General features: G+C 44.4%; 1 protein-coding gene across 3 annotated transcripts in view; it reads right to left on the reverse strand.

Annotated features, from left to right (window-relative positions):
* Positions 1–19,236, reverse strand: part of DAAM2 (dishevelled associated activator of morphogenesis 2) — a 311,847-nt gene that overhangs the window by 255,064 nt on the left and 37,547 nt on the right. Inside the window, exon 1 of one of the 3 annotated variants that reach the window (XM_042452662.1) lies at positions 8,062–8,164. The exons of the other annotated variants lie outside the window; for them this stretch is intronic. The gene's annotated coding sequence lies outside the window, so the exon portion shown is untranslated. Of the gene's footprint in view, positions 1–8,061; positions 8,165–19,236 lie in introns of those variants that run through there. 3 annotated transcript variants of the gene reach the window in all.

The raw sequence follows: 19,236 nt of genomic DNA on the forward strand, positions 1-19,236 counted from the left end.
ACAGCTTGTATGTCAGGCATGCAGATTCAGGGCACAATAACATCACAAAAATTTCACTCTGAAGTGTCCATAGAATTCTTTAAATATGACTGTCCCTTCCTCAAATGCAAAGCCGGCGAAGGATGAATTTCAGGCATGCTTGCAAACTCATTGAGTTTCAAAAATTTAAATGTTAGAAGCCTTTATTAGGGGGAAAAAATCAAGGACTGCAGGAAAAGAAGTCCACCACTAAACCTTTACATTTATTGGTGAGGTGATGGTCATCCTAATGAACTGTCATCTTTAAAAGCAGGAGCAATCATCTTTATCATTTTGTAGTGAAGCCCTGAATAAAATTCTGTATTTACAGTGGAGACCCTTGTTATACGCTGGGATTTGGTACCAAGATCCCCCGTGGAACAAAATCTAGGGATGCCAAATCCCATTAAATATAATGAAACAGCAAAAGGGTGTCCCTAAAAAAAATGTAATATAAGGTTTGTATTTTGAAATTTGTACTTTTTTTAGAATCATAGATTGGGAGCCCCCAAGGCCTCCAGTCCACCCCCTGCCATGCAGGAAATCTCAATCAAGCATGAATGGGCGCACAATTCAAAAGGACATTGAGAAACTGGAGAGTGCAAGGGGGCGACTAAAAGGGTGAAAGGTCTGGAAACCATGCCCCATGAGGAATGACTTAGGGAGCTGGGGATGTTTACCCTGAGAAAAGAAGGTTAAGAGGTGATATGAAGCCATGTTTAAATATTTGTAGGAAGGTCATGTTGAGGAGGGAGCAAGCTTATTTCTGCTGCTCCAGAGAATAACCTGGCACAAGGATGCAAGTACAAGAAAAGAGATTCCACCTCAACATTAGGAGGAATTTCCTGACATAAGGGCTGTTCGACAGTGGAACAAACTCCCTCGGAGTGATGGAGTCTCCTTCCTTGGAGGTCTCTAAACAGAGGCTGGATGGCCATCTGTCAGGATGCTTTGATTTGGATTTCCTGCATGGCAGGGGTTGGACTGGATGGCCCCTGTGTCTCTTCCAGCTCTATGCTATGCGGGTTACAACCGCCAAAAAATACGTATTGAATAGTATTAGGGTTAGGAAGGGGCGGTGCTCCGCACCCCCCTAACCCTAATACTAGTCCATGTGACAAGATGGCGCGCCCTTTCTACATGGGCGGCCGCCATCTTTGCGTATCGGACGCACAGCGTCCAGACGCGTCGCGCCGCTGCGGACGTAGCGAGCGCGCCTCTGGCGCTCGCTACGTCGCAAACGCGACGCAAAAGAAGCTCATTTTGGAGCTTCTTTTTTCGGTCCGCGCGGGGGGAGTCGGGCCGTCTGAAGGCTCCGGCTCCCCCGCGACCTTCTGCGGGGGCGGCGCCAGACGCTGCAAAGCGGCGGTCTGTAACCCCGCCATTGATCTAAGAAGAAACAGACCATTTGAGAAATAGAATAAAACAAAAAGAAACACAAAATGCCACTCAAGGTCCATCACTGCCTTAACAATCCAAGCACATCCAGTGAATGCATCTCTCTGGGCCACATCAGGCTATAAAGCACATAGAAAATGTTTTCGGGGGCTTATAGTGGCTCCTCCAAGTTTATTCCACTATTTGGAATTGCAAAATGATGAAAATTCCACAAGGTACAAATTCTTTTTGGTTAGAAGTACTTGCAAACCCTTTCAAAATTGTGCCAGTTTTATAAGTCAAGTGTCCATCTAATGAAGTCAGTGCAATCTTCTGTATGCCTAACTCTGGCCCTGAGCAGGCCGGGTCCCAGGGTCTCAACCTGGATTGGTCCCTACACCATGGATCCACTAATGTCAAGAGATCCTTTACCTTACACTGTTGTTGCTGTTATTGAGAAGATTCCTGTCACCACATCTTGCATGGAACAAGGGGCCTGGCTGCAACCATTTAGCCAGGCACTCGGTCCACATCAGATGGTGACGGGAGTTTTCCACTAGTGGCAAGGGCAATGTAAGGTAAGGGATGTTTGGGACAGTGATCGGAACAGTTGTTGTGGAGCAAAAGGCAAATTACTCCTATTAAGACCCTTTGACCCAGGTCAGCTGGATCACTAAATCCACATCCAGTCTGTCAGATCCCAGCTCACTTCCAGGCCGGGGCGATGAATGGGGCTGATGGTCCAACAGGGTAATGCAGGCAATGTCTATGCAGACAGCACCTCAGAGCCAACTCCTAATGTGTCTATTTGAATTCCTCTCAAGCAATGTGAATAGGATCACAGTGTTATTGTTTTATGAAATTTTCCTGCAGTCAAATTTCTACCATTGCAGAAGATGAGATACTAGAAATTGGTCACATCGGGAACCCTGAGCCAGCATGGTGTAGTGGACTACGACTCTGGGAACTAGGATTCAAATCCCCACCTAGCCATGGAAACCCACTGGGCAAGTCACATTCTCCCAGCCTGAAGGGAAAGGCAATAGAAAACCTCCCTTTGCAAAGAAAATCCCATGATAGGTTCACCTTAGGGCCATCTTAAGTTGGAAAAACTTGAAAGGCACACAACAACAAGAGAACTCTTAATTTTCCTGTTCTTGGGATACCTCGGTCTTTTGGCCTTCCTCTTTTCTTTGGATGCTTAAACTGTATTTCCAAATGCTCAAGTGAAGTTTAAAGTGGCCTTATCAATGAGTGTGGAACTGGGGGTCTTCTGCACTGGGGCGATTCGAATTCGCTTCATAACGCAATGTACTGTCATACCTGGGAGTCCTTCCGAATTGGCAGGATTCAAATTGGCCAATCCGCACGCGTGAAGTGCATTCAGTGCAGAATGTTGTCACACCGGTGCCAACATGAGATTGGCCGATTCGTATCGGCCGCCCGCACATGCTCAGTGGTGCCCTGCATGGGTTGCAACCTTAAACGCTTCCGGGGTGAAAGGGGAGGTCACGTCATGACAGCCCGGTAAACAGCGGAGAGCCAGCTCATGCACATTAACAATCGCATACAACGTGGCCCGTTACTGTTTCCCTCTCTTACATCCTGCTGGTTTTAACGTTACCATGACCTTCCCTTGCAACAAATTAGCAATGCCCGGTTCTACGTGTGTGTGTGTGAGTGTGTGTGAGTATTGATTTCTGGGGGGGGAGGAGCAGTTCCAGCGGCTGTCAAAGAGGCTGGATGGCCATCTAAATCAATGGGGATGTGATTAAGAGTTCCCCTCCTCCCTCCGGCTTGGGATCCGCCTGGGCTGCATCCTAGCAGGGAACAGGCGCGGGGCGCTAGAATCGCGGCGATCGCCACCGTTCCAACGGCCTCCTCCTCCTCCTCCGCGGCTTGAGAGGCAGCCTAGGCTGGCTCCCAAGCCGGGAGGAGGAGGAGGAGGCTGCTGGAACACCGCGATTCCAGCGGCCCCCCGCGCCTCTTCCCTGCCTGGGATGCAGCCAGGGATGCCTCTCAAGCCGGGAGAGGAGGAGGCGGCCGCTGGAACCACGATTCCCAGCGGCCCCCGCCCCTCTCCCTGCCGGGATTCAGGCAGGGATGCCTCTCAAGCCGGAGGAGGAGAAGGACACCGCTGGAAACCCCCCCCCCCCCCGCTTCCCTGGAACCGGCAAAGAGGAAAGACCCATCCGGAAGGAAAAATTGAGTGTGGAATCTGGGGGTCTTGCGATGGAATTCAGGACTGGGTAGTCACACCAGACCCATTCGCACTGAGATCGAACAGAGCCCCAATCCAGGATATCGCCAATCCCCTTATCAGTGCACTGGCCAACACGCTCCAAAAAGAGGAGCCAGTACGCATTCAGTTCGGCAGCTCGCGCATTCACGTGAGTGCAGATTGGGCCATTCGAATGCTGGTATGATGGTATTGTGCGAAATAACGTGAATTCGAACCACCCAGTGTGCAAAACCCCCAGTTCCACACTCATCTGATAAGGGCCAGTGATTCCAATACTAGAAATTTGGGGAGTGAAGGAATATTTCACGAGGGGGGTAATTCGTATTTGGGGGCAATGCCCTTGTTTTGGTCCTCTGTGTGTCCTGCTTTTTTTAAAAAAATAAAAAGATCAAATAAAATGTTACCCATCACATAATGCTCAAGGCTGTTTTCCCCTCCTTTTCTGCCAAATTTGAAAATATTTTGATCCCACCCAGAAGGCAAGGTATGTGTTTGTTTATTATAGATATATATGGTCATGCTTTGAATTGTGACAATCAAAGTAGATATGGCCAGTGCCTCACTATTTATAGGATGTCACCATTTCCTAATCTTTCCCCATGCCCCCTTTTAATGTTTTAAGTTTTTAAAAAAACTCTCTCTAGAGCCTTAGCAATAAAACAGTAGACTCCTGTGCTCAGAAATGTCAACCTTTGCTTACATTAATTTCTATTTGGATTGAAGCTTCAAGATTGGAAAGGAGATGGGGTCCTTTCCATGTTGGAAAGAGTTCTACCTATTGAATTTGGTCAGCACATATGGCTGAGATTTCCATACAGTTTGCTTTTTACAAGAACTTACCAAAATTATTTCCCCCACGAATTAATGAAAGGAATTCATTGGGAGAACTTTATTGTGGGAGGAAGTTAAGTAGTTTAATCTATCCTGCCATAAATCTCATTTTAACATACACTTTCCCTCCACATATTCATTGGGGTTAGGGGCGCAGGACCCCTGTGAATATGGGAAAACCACAAATAACAAAAACACTATGTTTCTACCTGAGAGAACACCTCTTTAGGAATCTCTAGATCCCCCCAGTGCAACTCTGTGGTCAACATCTGCCAGACATTGACCATAGAATTGTGCTGGAGGAGCTACAGATGCCTTGTGGAGTGTTCTGTCTTAGAATCTCTAGGTCCTTCATTGTGACTTTTGGCTAAAGTTGACCATACAGTTGCACTGGAGGACCTAGATATTCTGAGACAGAACATGTTAATAAAATCTGTGAATAATCAAATCCACAAACGTCAAAGCCACAAATGTGGAGGGATAAGTATACTTGTTAGTATTTCAAAACAGTGCTCTCGGAATCTCTCAGGTCTGTTTCCAGCTTTATTTTGTCTACCTGATCCAAAGAAACAAGTGGGGAGGGGGGGGGCAATTCTGGATGCATACATCTTTATAATGCCTAAAAGATCTGGATAGGTGTGAACATGCACATTTTTAAAATTTCTTGTCCCATACTGGTAGGATGTGTGTGTTTAAACCTTTCTGTCGGCTTAAACGAGACAGCCAGCATCAATAACAGGTAGCTTCAAAACAGACTTCAATGAATTGTAAATGCCAGGGGTTTGAATGAACACATTTCATAACATGTTCTCATCAGCTTTTCCAAGAATTAGAAGCAACCTGCTCAGATTGTCAGCAGTGAGTCATAAGCCCTCTCCTAGCTTAGTAACTTTCAAATTATAAGGTTTAACAAAGTAGGAAAAAAATCACTGCACACATAACAATGCACCAATTTAGTGTAGTGATTTGAGTATCAAACTAGGATTCCAGTAGCCCAGGGTTTGAATCCTGGCTCAGCTATGGAACCCCACTGGGTGATCTTGGGCAAATCACACTCACTCAGCCAAAGAGGAAGGCAAATGCAAACTTCCTCTGAACAAATCATGCCAACAGTACCATCCAACAGATTTGCCATAAGTCAAAGTCAAACAGAAGGGACAAAACAAATATTTGCAATGGTCTACCTGGACCTGTCCTAGAAACTTCAACTTATATGAGGTCTATATAAGAAGCTTTCCTTTTCTGCCACCAGTGGAATAGTTTCATTAACATTCAACAAGCAAGGTTCATTTTATCTGCAGACTCCAATTGATTTATGTCTACAAGGAGAATAGGTTTAAGCAGATAAGGATTCCAGCCCTCAGCAGCATCTACACATGTGTGTGGGTCAATATAAAGGTAGGGCTATCAATCATGAGTACAGCTAAACCTAACACAAGCATCAAACTCTTGCCTGAACATTACAAATTCAGTGGAAAAACAAGGCACATCAACTTCATCTTCTCCCTCCCCATCCAAGACCTCAGTTCTCTATAGCCCTTGACCATATTTGGTACAAAGGAATGGAGACCTCAGTGAAGAATTTTGCATGGTTCAGTTCTAAGAAATTTCCCTCATCTGCACTCCAAAGTCTCTCAGGGGGATTCAACACTTTCTAATATTGGCCTGATAGCATCAAGCCAAAAGGACTACTGGTTTGACAGCAGATGACTTCCACTTCTTACTCAGAGGATGTAAGGGAAGACTCAAGCCTTGGTCTCAAGCCCCTGCTTTGGTCCTCAATCCCCCCCCCCACACACACACAAACACAAAGAAACAATTGTTAACAAGCCACCCCAGGGTCCAAAAACAATAGCAGAACAGAACCTTTGCTAGGTCTAACTCTAGCCCTTTGTTAGGGCTAGTAAGTATTCTACGTTTATAGTGAGTGCTTTCTCTGAGAACTCAGATCAGCAATGAGAAGATGTTAGCAAGCTCAGATAAACCTCAAGAGGAGGACCCAAAAGGGAGCAAGAAGAGGGTGGGTTGGGTGAAAGTGGGTTGGAATGGGTATGGAAGAAAGTACCCTAGGAACACATGTGGCAGGTTGGCACTGCTGAAACAGGGCACTCAGCAGCTACACTTGGCATGTCTCACATCTGTCACATGCTAGTGAGCGACCTTTTCTGTTCTCCTTCAAGAGCCAGTAGTGGTGCAGTGGCTTAGGTGTTGCCCAGGAGACCTTTGTCCAAAATACACTGCAGAAATAATCCAGTTTGAGACAGCTATAACTGCCCTGGCTCAGTGCTAGGGAATCCTGGGAACTGTGCTTTATTGTGGCACCAGAGCTCTCTGACAGAGAAGGCCTAAATGTCTCACAAAACTTCAGTTTCCAGAATTGCCTAGCACTGAGCCAGGGCAGTTAAAGTGGTCTCAAACTGGATTATTGTTGCAGTGAGTTTTGGACCCAAGATGTGAATCCCTGCTTTGATACAGCAACCCTTTTGGGTGACCATGGACAAGTCGCACATTCCAAGACGCAGAAGAAGGAAATGGCAAATTCCCTTGAATGAATCTTGCCAAGAAAACCCCCTGATAGGTTTGCTTTAGGATCAGCAAAACAGAAACAACTTGAAAGCACATGCAACAAGAGAATTCTCTTTCAGGCTACAGGTTTAGCCAAGTGTATGGAAGAAACTAAGGCCATTCTCTGAAGATGCCAGCCACAGATGATGGTGAAACGTCAGGAGTAAACTCTTCCAGAACATGGGCCATATAGCCCAAAAAACCCACAAAAAACTATGGATGCCAGCCATGAAAGCCTTCAACTTCACCATTAGCCTACATTTTGTAAACCGCTTAGTACACTGGTAAGTGGTATAGAAATGTACTTGCTATTGCTATTAACGCTACTAAGTGTCAGATTGACCCAGTCAAAGCTTCATGAGACTAAACTACTCCAAGTTAGGAATGGGTTGCCTTTTTTCTCCATGGAGAGTTTGTGGATGGATGGAGGCATCACTCCAACAGTTTCTTACCAGTGAATGGTTCACTCAACTCAATGAGGCACTGCAGAAATAATCCAGTTTGACACCACTGTAACAGCCATGGCTCCGTGCAACAGAATTCTGGGAAGGGGAGCTGTTTGTGGCACCAGAGGAGCCCTGGCAGTTAAAGTGGCATCAAGGGGCATCGACCCAGGTGATTTCTCCAGTGTGGATGCAGCCTTCCCTGTCTGTTTTAGAGCGGATTATCCGCAGGCGTCCCAGCACCGCCCTCTGTCGGTGGCAGCCGGGAACTGCAGCCAGGCATTTCCAAACCCAGGCAGCGGAAGCCTCCTCCTCGCCTTTGAGAAGAACCCAAGGCTGCGACTGAAGACTAGTTTCACCCTCCGAGAACCAAGCGCCCTTCGGCTGCCCAGAGGCCCTTCCAGCTCCTTCAGCAACAACAAGAAAAGCCTCGCTGGCGATGCAAGGCAGCCTTGGAAGCCCCTGGAAGCCCAGTGCACTATTCCTAGGCTGGGAGAGCAGGCAGCGCAGGAGAGCCTTACTCCCAAGGAGGCAGATGTGCCCAAAGCATTCCCTGCAAAGAGAAGGAGAGAGGGCTGCCCTTACCCTTCTTAGCAGCTGCTGCGCCCAGCTCTCTCCTGGCGAACCAGGCGCCTTCCTCGCCTGCCTTCGCGGCTGCTGCTGCCTTCTTCCTTCCCCTGACTTGGCCAAAGGCTCAGCAGAGAAGAGGGAGGGAGGGAGGCAGGGAGGAGGCAGGCAAGGAGCACGATCCCTCGCTCGCTCTCTGGGTCTCTCTCTTCTGCCAAATCAGGAAGGGACACACACACACCCATCCATCCATATATATGTGTGTGTGTGTCTAGTTCTGCATATATATATATATATATATATACACACACACACACACACACACACAGAGAGAGAGAGAGAGAGACTCTGCAAACTGAGGACAAGCCACTGAGCTATATATTATTCTCTGCAAAATCAGAAAGGGCGAGGGATCGATCTATCTGCAAAATCTGCAGATAGATAGATAGATAGATAGATAGATATGGGTGTGTGTGTGTATTCTGCTAGATCAGGAAGGGCGACGGATCTCTCTCTCTCTGGGTAACTCTTCTGCAAAAGCTGCCTAGGTAGATCTTTCTGCAGAGAGAGATCTTTCTGCATCTATCTCGAGAGCTAGGTCGATCGATCTCTGCATCTGCCTAGACAGAGGGACAGACAGACAGATCTTTCTGCCTGTATCATTCTCGCTAGATCTAGAGAGCTCTTTCTGCCTGTAGCGAGAGAGAGAGAGAGAAAGAGAGCTCTGCCTCTTCTGCCAGACCCGGGAGAGCCCAGACTTTCCTCCGTGCCCCTGGCTTTCCTTGCCCCCCTGGTGCCAGCTGCTGCTGCTGCTGCTGCTGCCGGGGCTCCAACCACCCGAGAGTGGTCGGCGGAGGAGCGGAGGCAGGAGCCGGGCTGCCTCTCTTGGAGGGGGACTGATTGGCGGCTGCTGGGCCGGAGGGCCCTGGCCTTGCCCTCTGGCTCTGGGCCCTCCGTCCTCCAGACCCAAAGGAAGGGAAGGAAGAGGGAGGGAGGGGGAGGCTGGCGGGACAGCGAGCTGCATCCACACTGGAGAGAGAACCCGGTTTGGCCCCGCTCTAATTCTGTTTCTGGCTCAAGGCTCAATGGAATTCTGGGGGATGGAGCCCGGTGGCCGCCTTCAAGCCCTTTCCGGCCCTTCGGCCTCCCCATCCAAGGCTTTTCTTGGCCCAGTTTCTTCGGGGGGGGGGCTTGCCATGGCTCCCCTCTGCGGCTGAGAGAGTGTGACTGGCCCAAGGGGCCTCCATGGCTGAGACTCAGAGCATTCGGCCGCCCTGGCTCTCATGGGGCTTATGTGCCCTTATGGGACATCGACAGGCAGCCCTCTGACATGTCCAGGGATTCAAGCATCCATGTGCAAAAGAGCAAAGTTTATTTTGCCATTTGAGATAAGGGAGGCCATTTCACTATCCATCATATTCAATGGGACTTGAGCATCCACCGGGAGAGTCCTGGAACCAAACCCCAGCAGGCACCAAAGGCCCACTGTACTGCGTTTTTGTTATGTTTGTTGTTGTTGTTGTTGTTGCATGCCTTCAAGTCCTGTCCAACCCATGGAGATCCTATCGTGGGTTTTCTCGGCAGGTTTCTCCAGAGAGGATTTGAAGCTGAGAGAGTGTGGCTTGCCCAAGGTCACCCAGTGGGTTTACATGGCCAAACTGGGACCTGAACCCTGGTCTCCAGGGTCACAGCCCAGCACTCAGACCACTGGGCCACACTGGCTCTCCTTTCAGCTCCTCAGCCTATTTCTCTGATGAACCTACCTCCATTAAAATGTCTTGTTTGCTTCCAGTATACTTACAGAACTCTGAGCAAGACACAGGCTTAAAACCGGACTTTACTAGCCACAAAGTCTTCACCAAATCTACATTGAAACTATTATCCCTTTCATTTCTCCATTGTGCTGAAATTTGGGGTGGGGGGATATTTCAGCATTGGCAATGTGTCCTCAAGCAGCCCATTGCCGGACACATGTGCTGCCCTTCTCCCCTCCAAGAAACAAACACATGCTGAGCCCTGGGTGCGAGTGGTGTCTGCTGCTGTTCCTAAGGAAAAAGAACTTTAGAAGGATCCATCCTATTCCTCCCATTTGCAGCAAGGACAGACTGCCAAGCAGGCAAATTTCTCAGAGGGGAACAGTAAACCTGATGTTACTCAATGGACTTTTTAGCTGTGCCTAAAATGGATGATGCTTTGGAATTGCTCCCAATCAGTAGGTTGAAGTGTAGGGCATGTCCTGGAAAAGAGAGACATCTGATTGCCTTGTCCATGCCTCAGTCCATCTCTTTCATGGGACAGTTTCCAACCTCTTCCCATAGAATAGATGGATAGGTTTCAAGAGTGCAGAATGGCGGCTTGGCTAAGCTCCAGTTTTCACCCATCCCAGTCCCTTTCCCTGACCTTCAGTCAGACTCAGTATCAGTGAAAGGCTCCCTCCCAGCAAGTCTTTTATAAAGCTAATGGGTCTTGATTTCCCACACAAGAATCCAGTTACTCAGCATTACAACTCCAACATGCCCTACAGAAACAGTGCAGTTTGACACCACTTTAACTCTCATGGCTCCATCTTCTGGAATCCTGGCATTTGTAGTTTGTTGTAACACCAGAGCTCTCTGACAGAGAAAGCTAAATATCTCACGAAACTATAAATCCCCAAACTCTTCAGCGTTGAACCTTGGCAGTTAAAGTGATGTCAAACTGCATTATTTCTGCAGCACATCTGCATCTGCAGATTGAACACAGGGCAAAGTTGCTCCTTTTGGACTACAGCTCTCAGTATCCTCCAAAGAAGCATAGTGCCACCATATCTCAGGGGCAGTGCCAACATATCTTCAAGTCCACATCTCTGTGTGGCTTTCTCTTTCACTTTTTTGGCACAACTTGGTTGTGCAAAATAAGACACGGGACCAAGCAGATTCAGGAGAAGCATCCCCTTGGAACTAGCCTTTTGACTTCATGTGCAGTAGAAAGAAAGGCTTAGAATAAATCCTGGCCTCTTGTGTTCAGATCTTGTTATTGTTTATAATTTATTTATTTTTGTTCTATCTTAAAACAGCATTATACATTTTTTTAAAAAAATTAAAAAGTTTTAAAGTTTTTAAAATTTTGATGTCAGCCTACCCTGATGTTTGAGGCTGCTTCCAACTGGATAGCTCCTAGTATACCTTACCAATTAAAATACTTTGTGCAGCTTTTTCACCTTTCCCTCCTTGTTTTGTGGTATGAAAAAAAAAGAAAGACAGAAGCCGTGGTGGTAAGACATGAAAAGCCTACAAATGGACCTCATACACCCCATAAAATTCTGAATAAAGCAGAGCAACTGCTCAATAAAACCCTTGCCTGAAAGCGCCCTGTGAGCACAACACACCATTTTGAAAATAAAGCCATAAAATAAATTCTAAAAATAGGATTAATGAAACAAGATCCAGGGCTCTTCTTCTGGCAGGCCATAAAACTGTTCAACCCAAGGATTTAAGAACATGAGGAGAGCCCTGGACCAGACCAAAAATCCATCCAATCCAACGTTCTGTTCATACAATAGTCGCCAAACAGTTGTCTGTGGGTTGTGAGTGAACCAGGACATGAGAGCTATTGAGAGATTCCATACTTAGAATCATTGCATCTTGGAGCTGGAAGGGGCCACAAAGGCCAATCCTCACTGTGCACAAATACATAACTGAAGTACTCCTGAAAGTACTGAAAGAAGCCTCCAATTTCTGGTTAAAAACTGGCTAAAGACCTCCAAAGGGGAGGACACCACTCTCCAAGGCAATCTATTCCAGTGTCAAGCAGTTCTTACAGCAAAGAAGTTCTTCCTAATGTTTGGATAAAATATATTTTCTTGTAATTTTAATACATTGATTCATCTTCTACAGTAGGCTCTGGAGCAGCAGAAAACAAGCTTGCTCCTTCTTCTACTTGACATCCCTTCAGATATTTAAAGATAGCTATCTCTTCTCCACAGTAAACTTACCCAGCTCCCTAAATTTCCCCTCATAAGGCTTGATTTCCAGATATTTGATCATTTTAGGACTCCTCTGTATGCATTCCAGGTTGTCAATGTCCTTCCCAAACTGTAGAGCCCAGAACTGGACACAAAACGAAACAAAGTGGCAGTACTACTTCTCTTGATCTGGACACTATGATCTTATTGATGCAGTGTAGAATTGTCTTTTTGGTCACCACTTCACACTCCTGACTTACATTTGGCTTGTGGTATATTACGATCCTTTTGACATGTCCTGCTTTGAAGCCAGGTGTCACTCATCCTATGTACATTTTTCTCACCTAGATGTAGTACCTTACATGTATCCCTGTTGAAATTCATTGGTCTGGCTGTGCAATCTGTTGAGGTCATTTTGAATTCTGATCCTGTCCACTGGAGTATTTTCTAAAAATAAAAAACCCTCCCCTTAACTTGGTGTCATCTTTGAAAATTTGAAAAGCATATATTTCTGGTTTTATGGTTGCCAACTATAATCCATGCCATTATTGAAGCAAAACAGAGGTGTCTCAGGTCAACTTCCTTGCAAAGTGTTTAACAACAGACATTTGTGTACTGGAAGCTGAACCTGGTTAGTCATGATGAACAATTTTCTTCTCACTTTCTGCCACTCCAGCAGGCAAATAGCTGAAAGAGTGGAAATTCAAGCTGTTTGGGCTATGGGAAAAGTTACGGGCAAGGTAAACTTTCTCTCTCTCAATGTCTCAAAAAAAGGGGGGGACGCGGAAAGGGTATTATCTTGCTACCCCAGTAGGCAGGCTTCTGTTGCTTTCTGAAGAAAAGAGAGAACAGATCTTCCCACTCAGTGGCAGGAGATGCCTCTCATGTTGCAGACCAAAAGGAAACAAGTCAGCAGACTGGCACTAGGGTGAGGGTAAGTGGTCAAAAACCACTGGCCTAGATAGATGCCCAGCTAACCACAGGAAAGGTACATCTTGGCAAAGCAACTTACAGTGCTGTGCTCCAGTCACAATATGACATTGGTTCTTCTACACTATTGGACCTGTTCACAACCAGGGTAATCCAGCAGCATACTTTTGTTCTCCCAGATAGGTTTACAATGATGCAGCAAGAACCTTGGATGCAGATGATTTACTGATTTTTCCAAGTAGCAACACTCTTCAGAAATTAAGTGTACATATATATTAGGACTGGTATATATATCCAGTTAAAGAAGTCCTACTCAATTTACCCCAGGAGTTTTGCCTGAGTATTTACTTGTGAAAATTTGCATATGCAAAAACTGAGCATTTGAAAGCAAATGCATGCTTGTTTGGTTGATGCAAACATGTGGAGTAGCAAAAAAAGTGTGCAAGTGAAAAGGAAGAATGCCTTCTTGGGACTGTCTTTGCTATGCACAGTTTTAGTCAGTAACTTGCTGGACACACTTTCAGTCAACCAGTGATTCTCATTAATTTTATTAATCAAAATGCATATTACTTGAGCATTTTCAAAATGTTCTGGTTAAGCAGTGGCATCACTAGAGTTGACCTGGTGCATCAGCAAAGATGCTGACATAATTACAGTTGCAATCCAAATCTAATTGCTAACCAAGCTAGTATAGGGTATTTTAGATCAGGGGTGGGAATTCTCCAGATGTTGGAGGAGTGCAGCTCCTAGCAGTCCTAGCCAGTATAGCCAATGGTGAGGAATGCTGTGAGCTGCAGTCTTACATCTGGTAGTCCACATGTTTTCCATTCCTACTCTTGGTACTCAGCTGCAGATGCCTTAAGAAACCACAGCCACTAATGCATTACTTTGGACATATTTACAAAGCTGCTTAACTGTACTCAGATTTGTGAGACCATATGCAGCTCATAGAATTAAGTACTTATATATGTCTTTGAAGCACCAAGCATTAGGGGAATTAAAGAATACACAATTTGTTTGTTATTTTTTAATCCTAGCGCTGTACTGTATATGTAAACAAAATCTACATTTCATAGTCTCATATGCAGATTAATTGTGATTCCCACTCCCTGAAACTTCAAAATTTAGAGTTTTTAAAATACTGTAATGCTTTATTTGAAAGCCAGGTTTCCTCATTTAAAAAGAGCCCAATTAATCCATGCTGAGAGTGAAGCAAGGTGGTCCCATAAAGATCCTGCTGGATATTCTTGTCTCTGATTGTAAAACCCTGGCGGAGGGGGTGATCCTAAGAGGAGGACATTTTAAAAACTGCTTATACCATAAAAGGGAATTGTTTTCTACATCGAGTGTTCTGCAAACGATTCTGTATCAGCCTTTGCTAATCTAAATCGTTTGTTAGATCAGTTGTCAAAACAAAGGAATGTGAGTATTGTTAAGCTGAGGACAAAGGTACCGATTGTGTATGGACTGTGGAGTTTCTGTGCCAGGCAGCCTGTTCCCTCTGACAAATAAGTTAAACACCACGTTGTGTGGAAGGGGACTAAGCTATGAGGAATGGCCAGCTTTATAGTGAGAAGGCTTATGTGTTTCTTACATTGGACCCACTGTGGTTACAGTTTCTATTTAATCCATACCTAGGGCTGATTTTTAAGGAAATGACTTCAGATCTTTGCCCAGCCAATGCTGCCATAAATACAGCTGCAGTCCACAACTTCAAAAAGCCCTCTAGGTAACAGTCAGATTTTTGCACAACAGCAATTACACTGGTGTAATTTTATACTACAAAACAAATAAACAGGATCTCTGCAACTGGGAGTGGGCATACAGTATGTTGGTCTTTGACTTTGGGTTCATAGCTCAAATGAGTCAAGGAACTCACCTGGTGAGTCCACTAAGTCACCGTTCTTAGTTTCAATTTTTCCATCACCAACATGAAATCAATAGTGACACGGGGCATTAGAAAGATGAATGTAATTTTATTACTACATATCTGTCATTATTATTGTCATTTTTGTTGTGCACCTTCAAGTCATTTCTGACTTGTGGTCACCCTAAAGCAAACCTATCCCAGGGTTTTCTTGGCAAAATTAGTTCAGAGAGGGTTCCCCCTTGTCTTCCTCTGAAGCTGGGAGTATGTGACTGACCTGAGGTCTCTTAGTGGGTTTCTAAGACTGTATGGGGATTTAAACCCTGGCCTCCCAGAATTCTATTCCAGCATTCAAAACAATGCAGCACATTGGCTCTGTATATATTTCTTTTCTCTGTGTATAAGGAGGATGTATATATTTTCTTCCTTCAAGTACTGGATTTGGAGACACTTAGAATATTTCATCTGTCTGTGGTTGCCAGCAAAGATCTTGCTGATCTGGACAGTGGTATTAAATTTGAGGTGCTAACAAATTTCACTTAAAGCCATATCCAATTGACCCCACGGACCACCCCCACTGAGCCACTAAACCCCAGTGAATCCATGCTCTGGCCTTATAAAGAATAGGAAGCCCATTGTGAGAGTGCTGTGGGGTCCTAGAGTCAGGGTCTTCAACTCAAGAAATGATGCAACTCTAGGACTTAACCAAATGATTAAATGTGGGAAAGCTTTGCAACCCAAATTTACTTTAATGTTACTCTTTACATTAATACTAACTTTTACATCTGCTGCTCCAAATTTTGTTAGACTACAACTCTAATCATGTCTGATCATTGACCAGGCTAGCTGGGGATGATGACAGCTGAAGTCCACCAATTCCTGCAGCCAATGGCAGCCGGTGACATTAAGATCAGTGGAGTGGTGAATCTGTTTTGGCTTTCACTCTGAATTTTAAGGCACAATCTACAGTGCTGAGTGTACTTTGAGGATAGCATTCAGTAATTCCTTTAAACTTTGTAGTAAAGCCTGGCACATAGCGACTGCTCCCTTCGCATGGAAGCCACCAGTTGCCATTGTCATCTCCACTTTTGCTTTAGATACTCTTTGTCCCTCAGAGAGTCCCATCCTTAAATGGGCCGTCTGTGGTAATTTTAGTCAAACAAACCAGATTAATTCTTTGGGGTCTCTTTAGAAGCCAGACAATTTCTGTTTATCATAGCTCTAAATTCTTAAAAGCAAGTGGTTATTTTATTTTGTCCATATAATTTAGAACACCGTAATCTACACAGAGTTTCTTTTTTGCAAAGGTAGCACCCTTATGCCTAATCCAATTAAGGCAGCATCAAGAACAGTGCCATGAAAGCTACTTTTTAAAACTGTATTTAACTTTACAGAACTTGTTACAAAGAAACATCTTGTGGTGGAAGTTGTTAATGTTACAATTGCCAAAAATAATAACTGGCTATGACATTTGTTATACTATTTGTTTAAAAATTCTTTAAAAAGTAAAAAAAAAAAAAGTCCCCAAATTGGGTAAAACAAATCCTCCAATATACCCCAATTAAGAGTTTTTGGATCTAGAAAAGTATCAATAAAAAGTAACAAATAAAATTAACAACTAGCCATGGTGAATTACATGGGGAAAATAAGTGGCAGTATTATCAGTCATTTTGGTCTTTTGCTGAAAAGCCTTGGTTATGCCTTCTTTTCCATTCAAAAAGTAATGTGTTACAAGTAACTAACAGATTGCTTTCAAGTTCTGATCAAGAATAGCTATCCCTGCATAACAATATTCAGGGGTAGCTGTGCTGGTCAAACAGCAAAACAAAAAAGCAAAATTCACAAAAGTGTGATACCTTTATTGGCCAACACAAAACCCATCATACAGACTTTTGGTGCATCACTGGCTTCTGGCAAAATATGTTTTTAAAAGCATATAGGAAGGGGGGAGTGATTGTGTTTGACTCATAGGCCTATACTTTGTATCAGATGTTGTTTCTGATGTAGTTCAGTTGATTTGGAGGGATCTCAGTGCTGATAGAGGCCATCTATTATGTCTCCTGTTCCCTTATCTGTTGGAGTTCCCCAGGGCTCTGTTCTGGGTCCCCTTCTGTTTTCTCTCTACACACTGTCCTTAGGTAAACTCATCAGCTCTTTTGGTTTTTCCTACCATCTGTATGCCAATGACACCCAGTTGTATCTTTCCACCCCTGACCTTTCTCCAAGGCTTGAACAGCAAGTCTCATCTTGCCTCACAGCTGTCTTGCAGTGGATGCGCCATCAGCGTTTGAAGCTCAACATGTCCAAGATGGAGCTTCTTGTCTTTCCTCCTAAGCCCACCCTTCAACACTCCTTTTCTGTCTCTGTGGACAACATTTCTATTCAACCAGTTCAACAAGCCTGCAGTCTTGGTTTTATCTTTGACTCTTCTCTGTTGTGTATCCCTCAGATCCAGACCACAGCCAAGGCTTGTAGATTCTTTTTATACAATATTGCCAAAATCCGACCATATCTCTCCGCCTCTACTCCCAAGATCCTGGTCCATGCCCTGGTGGTCTCACGACTTGATTACTGTAACGTCCTCCTAGCTGGGCTTCCTCTTTCTCACCTCCATCCTTTAATTTCTCTCCAGCATTCAGCTGCACGCATTATTACATCCGCCCACTGCTCTGATCACATCTCTCCTGTGTTGGCATCCTTCACTGGCTCCCCCTCCCTTTCCGCATTCAGTATAAGCTCCTGCTGTCGACGTTTAAAGCCCTCTATGGGCTGGCCCCTCCTTACTTATCAGACTTTATTTCTCCTCACCTTCCCACTAGGGCCCTCCGTTCTGGTACTCAAGGTCTGCTGTCCCAGCCCAGGATTTCCTCTGCCCCATCTCGGATTCGCCCCTTTTCACTCCCTGCCCCTCACTCCTGGAACCTTCTTCCCCCGTGAGCAAGAGCCATCACTTCTTTAACAAGCTTCAAAACGGAGTTGAAGACCATCCTGTTCAGGGCAGCGTTCCCAGGCATTGCATAATTGTCACTTGCTATTTGATGTTCTTTTGTCATCTGTTTTATTTAATCATTTCCTGTATTGCTATATATTTTATATGTATTATCATACTAGAGAGGCCCCTTCCCCACCACCACTCCCTTTGTGTCGTGTCTTTTTAGAATGTAAGCCTGAGGGCAGGGAACCATCCAATTAAAAAGATTGTATGTACAGCGCTGTGTAAATTTAGAGCACTTTATAAACAAAGGTTAATAATAATAATAATAATAATAATAATAATAATGTGGAGATCAAGAACCCTCTCCCAGCCTGAGTTAACTGATTCAAAATGACTTTTGCACAGATTTCAGTTTGTAATGTTTAAAGTATGTTGAGGGCAAAGGGAGAAAGTGGGGGGAGGAGAAAGAAACTGGGACATTTTAAAAGCAGCTGAAAGAGTAGAAGACAAAGGATTCATTGAGACTATTCCTGTCAAATTGGGATAGTTGGAGAGTATGTTCATGAGGTTGTCATAAACTGACTGGCAACCTGAAGCCATCTACATACATACACACGGTTACCTAATTCTGAATGCTTGGCTGATGGATTATATGGAACTCTCAGAGTACAAAACTAGTGAGCTGGCTAGACATACAAGTGATTTTGTGGAATAATCATGCATACTTTGTAGAATGTATGCCATTGGCAGGTTTCATTTTTATCAATTTTATTATTTGTATGTACAGCGCTGTACAAATCTACAGCAATATATAAACAACAACAACAACAACAACAACAACAATAATAATAATAATATTGTTCTCCCAGTAATATAACTCTACACACTATGGCCAACCCCATTCTTTGAGAATCCTGCCACAATATGTGTAAGAATTCATACAAGGTGGATCAGCAACTGGCATTTCAAGTCTAAAAGCAAGAAATGTATTATGCTGTCTTAGAAAAAAAAATCTGTTTCATTTTTGTTTGTTTCTTTGTTTGTTTGTTTCAGTAGCATGTCAGAACTGGATTTTGTGTCCCTAACTTGTAGTTTTCATCTATTATAATTGTCTCTTAGAAGTTAGTGAACTAAAGCTTTGCCACACAATTCTGTGCACTCCTAAGTAAACATCAATGAGTTCCATGGGGCTTATTCCCAGATAACTGTTTCAGGATGCAACTTTAGCTTATAACATATTTGTGAAATTAATTAAAACATTCCCTAGAAATTATACCTGTATGTATCTATGTATGACTCTGTCTGGGGCCTCAAATTCTAAAAACAAAAAAGGTCACAATCTGATATTTAAAGAGAAATCTCATTATTTAAAAGTTGGTGTAATCAGAGCAGTTCTAGTTATATTTCATAAGATATGATCCAGCCAACTATAATTTCTAGGAAGAAAATCTCTTACAATGCCCAATAAGACTTGAGGCTGAAAAACTGAAGACTCAATTTCAGAGAGAGCAGACTTGT

This window comes from Sceloporus undulatus, chromosome 1 (assembly GCF_019175285.1).
Source record: "Sceloporus undulatus isolate JIND9_A2432 ecotype Alabama chromosome 1, SceUnd_v1.1, whole genome shotgun sequence".
NCBI classification, from domain to species: domain Eukaryota; kingdom Metazoa; phylum Chordata; class Lepidosauria; order Squamata; family Phrynosomatidae; genus Sceloporus; species Sceloporus undulatus.